Source organism: Dermochelys coriacea, chromosome 5 (assembly GCF_009764565.3).
Source record: "Dermochelys coriacea isolate rDerCor1 chromosome 5, rDerCor1.pri.v4, whole genome shotgun sequence".
Lineage (NCBI taxonomy): Eukaryota > Metazoa > Chordata > Testudines > Dermochelyidae > Dermochelys > Dermochelys coriacea.
In genome coordinates, this window is record NC_050072.1 from 131,687,116 (window position 1) to 131,697,462 (window position 10,347).

The following is a 10,347-nucleotide window of genomic DNA, read 5'->3' on the forward strand; positions in this document are numbered from 1 at the left end:
GAGGAATCCTCAGTTACCACTCCTAGGGTGACGCTCTTCTTTCCTGGTCATACCAGTTCAACTATGCCTTCCTCCTGCTACTATTGCTGCCACGAGTGTTACTCAGGAACCGACAGGAGAGGGTAGCAGTTATCCTGATCCCCCCCTTTCTGACCCAGACAGTTTGGTTCCCCAACTTCCTGCGCCTGTCGTCTCCCCTCCCATTACTGTCCCAATATTCCCTGTGCTCCTGAGCCAGTGCAATGGCAGGATCAGACACTCTAATCCACTAACAGTTCACCTCGGGGCATGGTATTTGGACGGTCATCAGCCCTAGAACGGTGTGCTCCTCGGCCGTGTGAGACATTCTCTCTCATAGCAGAAAGAACTCTACTAGGAAATGTTACCAATCTACTAGAAACACTTCTCATCCTGGACATACCATTCTACCAAAAATTATGGGTATTCCACTCATCCTAGACTATATCCTATCTTTAAAGACATCGGGCCTCTCCCTCAGTTCCATGCAAGTCCACTTGGTGGCTGTTAGTGCGTTACATCCCCCTATGGAGGGTAACTCTATTTTTGCACACTCACTAACCACTTGATTCTGGAAAGGCCTGATAAGGACTTTCCCACCTCCTCAAAAGATGACACCCCCATTGGACTTGAATCATGTCCTGTCAGTTCTAACACGGCCCTCCTTTGAGCCCTTAATGACTTGCTCCTTGTCCTTTCTCTCCATGAAAGCTGCCTTTCTCATAGCCATCACATCATTTAGGATGGTCAGTGAACTTGGTGCAGTGATGACAGACCCTCCACGCCTTATATTTCCCAAAGATAAAGTTTCTTTACACCTACACACCAAATTTAAAGTGGTTTTGAAATTTCACCTTCACCAATCCATTCACATATGTGTTTTCTTCCTCAAACCACCTGCGTCTGCAGAAGAGCATAGGCTCCACTCCCTAGATGGTCAGCAAACCTTGGCCTTTTGCGTACAGAGAATAAAACCATCAAGAAAGTCTGCAAGGTTGTTTGTTGCTATAGAAGAGAGAATCAGAGGATATGCCACCTCCACCCAGGGAATTTCCAAATGGATATCTGATTGCATTCTTCCCTATCTGCTCTCAAACCTCCCCCTCCCTATGGCGGTATGAGCACACTACACAAGAGCCCAGGCCACTACTGTAACATCTTTTCAGGACGAACCCCTCCCAGACATCTGTAAAGCACCCTTGTGGAGCTCTGTACACACTCTGTACAAGACCTTACAACCTGGTACAAGACTCAGCTGCTAATGCCTCATTGTGGACAGCGATTCTCCACTCAACCCTACCATCCTCATCCTCCACCTGCTTCGTGCTGCTGGTCAGTCACCCACAGTCGAATACAATAGGGACTATCACTTGAAGAAAAAGAAGAGTTACTTACCTGTAACTAGAGTTCTTTGAGATATGTGAGTCTATATGTATTCCACTACCCACCCTTCTTCCCCTCTGCTTCAGATCCTGATTCGGCGGTGGCAAAGGAACTGAAGAAGTGATTGGTTCACCCTGCCTTTCATCACCTTGGTCGGAAACATGAGGCGAGCCAGGGCGTGTGTGCAGACCAATTGATACTGCTTTCAAAATCTCCGACTCCTGTCGTGTGGTGCACCTGTGTAACCCACAGTGGAATCCATAGAGGGACCACACATCTTGAAGACCCTCCAGTTTACAGGTATGTAACCTCTTCGTCCTCAGCTGCTGGAAATCATCATAGTTCCTTCCTAGCTGAAACAATTGACACATTTCAGCAGCTGAGGATCTGCCCCTATAGCTTGGATTTCTCCGGTCTTATAAAACGGTGCTGCAAAAACAAGCTGCTGTTAAAATGATTGAAAAATTTCCTGCTGTTGAAATGTTTCCTAGAAGAAGTTGTTAGCAGATTCTTTTCTAGTAATAAAACATGCACTATTCTAGCCAGAAGGGCAATAGCATCTCTCCCTCTCTAGGACCATAGTGTATTCTGTAACGTCCTTGGCCAGACTTTACCTGTTTTTTTGAAGGACTCCCACTAACACCTTGAAGAGTACATTGTTCTCTCCATTCTGTTAATGTGCATTAGCTGTGTACCTTTATATTTCACTTAGTCCTGTTGTACAAGCAGATTTGCATTATCTCACATTCTGATGAGAGTAAAAAAACAGGATTTTCCATTTAAAGAAGTAAACTTTGATCTCAGGTAGCTTTAACATTTTAACTTTTTATGGCATTACTAAAATTAATTGTTCATTTTATTATTTCCAATCATCCACACCCCAGTGTGCAGGCTCATTTAGCAGTGCTTGAGTGGATAACAATGCACCTCATCTAAGAGATGTGTTGTTCAAAACACACTTTATCAATATTCTGCTTTGAATGCATTCTTTAATGCATTCCTGATTTTCTTTCACTTAATTTGTTACAGTCTGTTCTCTCTGTTGTGTGCACTTTCCGACTTTCCTAAATAAAAAGTATTCTGGTTAGGAGGAAACAGGTGAGAAGGGAGGCGCACCGGAAGGTCATTTTGTTACAGAAATTTGAAAGAGCACAGGCAAGTCTCATCTTATGTGCATTTAACATGCGCAAATTCAGCTTTGCGCGGTCGGCAAAAAAAAAAAAAGAGAAAAATAACAATTTCAATACTGTACCTGTAGTGCGGGCGATTCCGCCTGCGATTACACTCAATGTAATTTTGACTATATGCGATTTTCGCTTTACGTGCTGACTGCGGAAGGTAACCCCAGTGTAAGATGAGACTCGCCTGTATACTTGTATTATGTGCAGCAAACTTGAGTTACTGTATTCTTTTGACACGTTTCAGAGTAGCAGCAGTGTTAGTCTGTATTTGCAAAAAGAAAAGGAGTACTTGTGGCACCATAGAGACTAACAAATTTATTTGAGCATAAGCTTTCGTGAGCTACAGCTCACTTCATCAGATGCATTCTTTTGGCTTCTGCAGAATTAAATCATCAGCTATAGGACTTGTGCTATAGTTATTCATTTTGAAAGAAAGGTCTTAACATTTAGTCATAAAAATATTTTCTCTAATAAATTCAATCCAGATTTTCGTGCCACAAGAAGCATTATTAGAATCAGGTACTGATCAGGGCAATTCTTAGAGGAAAAAAACAAATTCACAGAGCATGTCTTCTATCAGATGACAGCATTTGCTGTTTACATTGTGCTGGAATTATTGAAAATCAGAATGAGTGGACACTAGAAACAGGTCTCTCTCCTATTCTGTATATTTCTGCAGTAATATCTAAAATTTGCTTTTGATCAAAAACTTATTTTACATCAAATGACTAAATCTTGTTAATGTAAGAATGTGGCACAGGATGTGCATCAAACACAGGCTTGCTTTGATGTAGCTTAATCATATGTAGCTCAATCATATCAATAATGCTTAATCATTAATGCTTTTATCTTGTAACACTATGTGGAATTTCTCTCAGATGAGAATGGAAATTATAACTCTATTGCCTTTTTCAATGGTTAAAACTCGTGATGTGAGAGAGGTACCTTTTTACTTCTGGAAATTTTTTTTTTTTTTTAACTGATTGTGCTCACAGGCAGCAAGAATGAGTGAAACTTGTGGAGGCCAATTTCATAATTATTCCTTGAGCTTGGTATGTGTCTGACAAGGCATTCTGCACTAAGGTGTTAGTATGGCCACTTGGGTGCAGATCCCCAAAGGTATTTAGGTGCTCAGCTTCTACTGATTTGAATTAGGTGCCTAAATACCTTTGAGGATCTGGGCCTTGGTCTGTTACTAGGAGTTGTACAAGACTCCCTTTTAGGATGTCTAAACCAGTGGTGTCAAATTCAGATATTTTTGGAGGGGGGCAAGGGTGCAATTCCAGTCTCCCCACCCCCCTCCTCCAGCAGAAACCCTGTTCCTGTCACTCCTAGTTTCTTGACCCCACCCCACCCAAGGTCTTCCTCGGCTCCAGAGTATCCCCTCTCTCCTACCCACACCGTGCATGAGCATGTGCTGCCAGGACTTGCTTTCTCAACAGACTCCCCTGAGCTCTGCCGCAAAGGAACTCCCACCCCATGTGCCAAGGCACAGAACCATTTGGCCCAGTTGCCTATCTGTGTGGAGTGGCAGCCTGGTCACATTTCAGCAGCATTGTCACCATGCAGCTGGAGCAATGCTCTGGACCACTCCGGCAGCAACCGTACTGTTCTAGTGTAGGACCACGGCTTAAAAGTGGCCAGGCCACAGCCATCCCCAGCTCCATGGCCTGTGGGGCTTTGACCAAATGCAAAAAGCTTGAGGGAGGCTAGGGACAAATGACCTTCCTCCCAGTCCCCCCCTCCCCACCCCAGGTGGTAGCGTTGGTCTAAACCAAGACTAGCTTTTGTTCCTCCATTCAGTTGTTAGCACATTAATCATATTGTGAACGCTTTCAGTCACCTTAATAAAATAACAGTTGAAGCCCGCTTGACCTAGCTGAACTATAACTTGACACAGCTTTACTAAACTGCTTAGAAAACACATGTTCTGTTTTCATTTTTAACAGTAATGAAATGTTGGCTGCTTTTTAACTTTCTTCTTTATTTTTTTTATTTGCAGTGATGTGGTTGCATGACCTGCAGCATTATTTATCAAACAGGGACTGTTCAGTGCATGACTTGCTTTTCTGTCCAGACTGCATAACCCAAAACTTAACCAGTTCTACCACTTAAGACTCATGGCATCTGATTTCAAAGAGAGAGATCCACTTGCAAAGAAGCTTGTCATCTTGGGGAGTGGCTTTACTATCTCCCTCTTCCACCTCCCCTCCAAAAGAAAGTCTCCCCAGGAGACTGGGGCCGGGGAAAAGCCAGTATTCAGAATTCCTGAGAGGGTATTTGGTAAATTGACACAGTTCCCTTTCAGCACTCCGTTTTTTCTGTCTATCCACATTGACTACTTCATTCTGATTATTAACACACAACCTTCTGCTCCATTTCCATTTGCTAAGCTAGACAACAGCTAGTCTTAATGAGGTCATAAATGTATCTTTCTGATCATTCATATGTTAAAACTCTTGCACATTTAAAGGCTCTGCTTTAATCAGGTTTTTAATATTTAGAGTAAAGCCAAGAAAGTTTTCTTGCAGGAAAAAAGTATTACAAATTGTTGTTTGACTCTCCCATGTTCCTTAAAAAATAAGCAAGGTATATCTGCTAAGCTCCAAGCCTGGACAAACTATCATGCAATATTTTATTTACAAACGTTGCGTACTTTCTTAATATGTATATACACAGTAGTTTGTGACTGTTACATTTTTCTCTGTGCATTTAGCTGTATCATCAGTTTCTTTCAGTAACATTTTTCTATCTGTGTACAAAAGTTAAACAATTCTAGAAAGGAACATGAATGGAGATAACTAGTATAAAAGCAGTCTACACTTGCTGACTTACAGTATTATGCAAAATGTCTTTGCCAGCTTATTTGGGTTGTTTATATTTTACTTGTACTCTTTTAGTTGTCTTTTTCTTATCCCCGTTTTAGTTTTCATTTCCATTTGCACTAGCATGCCTGTTTCTTTGTATTATGAAGTATTGCTATAAGATTTGCAGTATGTAGACAGTATAACTCAAAATGCTTTGGTCTGCCTATATTGACTAATTTTAAAAGCTGCTTATTTAAAATTTTAAATTCTTAAATATCCACACATTTATATTACTGTATTTTCATTTTGTACTTGGACAGACAGCACTGGCAAGATACAAGACATGAGGAAATGCTGTTTTATAGTATTCTAAGTTCATATGTTTATTGTGTAGATACTGTCGTTTTAACATCTGGGGCAAGGTGATACATTGTAAGCCATAGTATTCACTAAAAAGCCTCAAGAGAATCTGGAATCATTAGTACTGTACGTTGTTCCATTTGATTAGAAGTCCAGTTCTTGAGCAACCCGACGCTTCCTCACCTAGATCTCAACACTGCAGAAACTTAGACATATCGTTAACTTTACTCATGAGCAAATTTAAGCATCAGGGCCTTAGGGGCAAATTGACCCTGTGTTTGTGCCTGCAAAGCACTTGGGAGGCTGGGTAGGGGCAGCACATCCCTTGCTTGGTAAAGAGGCCTGCTGTGTGCACCCTCCTTTCACATCAGTACACAGGGATAGGTGGGGCAGGGCTGGAGGAGTATTGGGCCCCCTAGTCTCCTCAGCCTCTTCAGAACCTGTAAGGAGCATTCTGTTCAGCACCAGGTCCAACTAGCTAGGGCCTGGGCTCTCACCTTGCCCCTAATTGTCATGTGTAAATCCCAGGTAGCTCTCCTGGTCAGATACACCCCGGATTTGATCAGCCTGGAGGGAAACTGCACCAGATCTTGAGGCGGTGATGTGAGGAGTGATGCAGGGGAACATGTAGCTCACTGTCCCTCTCTCTGCCCTACAGCAATCACTGACTCTTCTGTGGGGGCCAAAGTGAGATTAGGACTGGGGTCTCTGCAGGAGGTAGGGGAGAAAATAAGGACTGGGATGAACTGCATTCCTTATTCTCTCCCTCTATGGGAGGGCAGAGCAAGATGACTCATCCCTCCACATTCCCTCTCTTGAGGGCCATGCAGGAGGTTCTTCAGTCTTATGGGATCCAAGTACTCTGCCAGGAAGGGCCCTCATCACTGCCATTGGGGAGCTGGGGGCTCATCTCTACAGCCCCCCAGCCTGCTGGGGCAATGCAGTTACAGATTTCACCGCCTGGGGAGCTCAGGATGTAGGTGGCATCAGAAGTGTCACTAATCTGTCCCACACAGAGGCATGTTCAGGCCTTAGGATCTGATTGGGGTGGGCCAGGCTATACTTGAACAATGCACAGCGAAGAGCCCCCTAGGCTTGGTATGTGACATTTCAGCATTAATAACCGTAGATCCCGTAGAGGTACTGTATAAACATGCCTTCTCTCCTTGTTGGGAACTGGATGAGTGGCTTTGAGCTGTGTTTTCCAGCTCTGTAGTGCAGCTGGTGATGTCTTCCCCAACTGCTGCTGGATATCATTGTCTCCAGAGTTGGTAGTTTTGGGCTGGCAATGCCATTTGACTGTTGAGGGGTTAGACAGAGACTTCTGGAGCAGTGGTTCTGGGTGTGTTGGAGCTGTTCTCCCCGCCACCAGCCTGGCTATGTAGATTAGTAGTTTACTGTTCAAGCTGTTCTGAAGCCAAGGCATTTGTATCTTCCTGAAAAGTTTTTAGCTTGACATAACTATTTGAGTCTACTCAGTGCAGTAGAGAAATGTCAGATTGAGCTAGTAACCTCAAGTAAATGTGCTGTCTTCCTTTTAATTAAGTTATCCTAGTATCTCTCCCCAGAGGGTGATCCCAAGCATGTTTCTAATGTACTAACTTGATGTGTGCATAAAAGGCTGTTTTATTTTCTCAGTGGCAGCTTGTTTGACTGTCCTAATTTCTGTTGACCAGTTATCAAAATAACTGTTTGTGAAATTGTCAATAATATATTTTCTGTCAGAGAATGGATTTCTAGAGTGTCAACGCATTTATTTCCCTTTTCAGTTCACCTATGGATTCTTATCCTGTAATTACCAGATTGTCATGGTAGTGGCATTAATATACATATCTGTATATAGACAAAAATACAAGATAATGTTCAAAAGAATTCAAACATTTTAATAATGTTTTTCCCAGTCAAATACAATAATGCTTCCAAGGCTACAAAGAAGTGTACAGTTGTTAAACAAGTTGTAAATAAAGGCTTATATAAAATAGAATATCTTGTTTTTCTCGTCTGTTACTGTATTAGAGAAAGTGCACAAAGTGAGGTTTCTGTTAAAATTGTGGGTTTGTTATATCTGAAGCTGTCCTTTGTAATAAGAAGCTAGTAGTGCCATATATTTTTTGATTGACTGAGCTTATTAAATACAATTCAATTAAAACTTTAAGGCCTACTCATTACAGGGTCTCAGAGCTGAACCTACATCCCACCACACAGGGACCTTTCTTGCCACCCTCAAGAAGCACAAACCATATTTGTACAGTGTGTCTGAGTTCTATACAAAAGGTGAACTTTGGGTAACAAGTCCATGCCCTAAAGACTGCACAGTACAATTATAGAACAGTGAGGTAAGTGGTCATTAGTCATAGCTGGAATGCTTCACTCAACAGGTAGGTTTTCAGAAATATTGGCTAGGAGGAAAAGAAAGGGGGCTTGGCTTAACCATATGGGGCTTATGGAAAGCACAAAGTCAGGCATGAACTAATGGAGGGAGGGAGAGGCCAGAGATGAAGTCAAAACTGTAAGCATGGACAGAATCATGGAATGAATTGAAAGTGGACACAAGCTTGAATGTAGCATTGAAAGTAGATGTCAGTGCAGATGCTCAAGAAAGGGAGATGATTGTGACAGCAGGGGTTGGGATTGTCAAGGAAAAGGCCAGAAGAGAACTTTGAGGTAGTGAAGAAATTGCCAAAATTTAGACTGCAACAGGGATTGGAGTAACAAACAAATTCTGGGCAACAATATAATGGAAGAAATGGTGTGTTTTGATATCTCTGAAGAATCAAAAAAGATTGGCTAATAGTCAGTGTTTCCAGGGAAGGCACAAAAAGTTCCAAAGTGACAAATTTCCAAGCAAAGACCATAAAATATAGTTCTAAAAATGTCCTTAGTGTACTCCAGAAATGTCAATTTGGCTGTTAAGATATCCTAGAAAAGCCAGGAAATAGTTCCAAATTTGTGCCAGCGATGCATGAAAAATGTCTGAATGTTCCCTGTGTGCTCAAGACAAGGCCAAAAAGGTCCTCAAAAACCACAAACATCCAAATATCCAAACTTACGTTAGAGATGGCCTCTGAGACAAGACGAAACCCTAGCTCAGAGTTGTTTCAAAAGGTCTGGATGTTGGCCTCAAACAAACCCTGAGAGAAGTCCCAGAAGTGTCCAAAAAAAGTCTCGACATATCCCCAACCAAAGTGTTTGAAAAGATCTGAATATTATTACCTGAGAATGTGCTAAGCCCTTCCCAGAGAATGTAGGAAGACTTGGTCCTTGTCCCAAAAATCTGAAGGCTCCCCTCCTCCAAACACTTGCAGTAACTTTATCATTGAATTTAATTGAATGGCTTGTTACTCAGGTGCATAAATGTGTCCTAGTATGAGTCTTGTGTATTTCCAGATTTATGTCTGAAATTATTCCTGCAAAATGTAAAAACATTCTGAAATGTTCCAACAGGACTGGAACCTTTCTCTGGCCATTTCTTTGTTGATTGTTTTTGGGATCCTTTTCAAAACGTTTTAGAAAGAACTAAAAAATGTACCCTGAAGCACCTCCAGAAATATTCAGTTATGTAGAAACGGTCGTAAAATACTACCAGAAATGTCCAAAATATATCTGAAAAGTGACCATACCCCCTGTATTATCTTAGAAAGTTCCCAAGATTGAGAAAGGACTGTCTGTGGTCTACAGTGGTCCAATATTTCTTTCTTTTTTTTAATTAAAAAGAAAACTAGAAATATTCCTTAAAGGTGAAAAATATTCCAGCACCATCACCAAACTAGCCTAGAAAGTTCATCATACTGGTTTGCATGAAGATGCAACAATTCACCTCTGAGTTCAGTTGACCATAATCAAACCAAGACAAGTGGAAATGCAAGGCTTCTGTTTCTCGTCTCCGATTAATAATTGTAGCACAAACATCTTAATAAATCAGCCCTTAAGCAAGCAGCATGTTCCTGGAGACTCAGGGCCTGCAGTACTCTACGGTATGTTCTTTTAGTATGTACCTCCATTGTCAGGTGTGATGTCACACACCGATCTAAATTACAGAAGCTTAATTTGTAAATGCAAACTACCAAAAGACCACCAAGTCCATCACTTCAACCTTTCAACCACATCCCTTCTATTAAAACATTAACACTATCACTGATTAGCATCTTTTTTTTTGACAGTGTCACCAACAAAAGGATGAAGGTCGCTTGGAAAAATATGAGAACCATAACATTGGGGGGAATGTCCCAGTAAAGTTAAAAAAAAATTCAAAAACCATCCCCAAATGTACATTGAAAAATCCCCTAAGGTGACCCATTTCAGAGGGATAGTCTGTTAGGAGGAGGAGGAAGAGTAGAAGAAGAAAAGGATATAGTTAGGTCTGAGCACAGGGTGGGGCTCCCTAAATTTAAACAGTTGGGAACCCTTACCCCCAGGTTTTTATCCTGGCTCTGGGAGAAGAGTGAGGGTTGTTACTCGCTCCTGTAATCCCTGCTGTTTTTCACTTTGAAACTTCTTTTTCTCCACTCCTTTAGGACCAAGTCCCAGCTCCTCTCTCTTAAGGTGATCTGTTAACTCTGCTTCTCACTCCAAACTCTGTTGTGCCAAATCATCTTTAA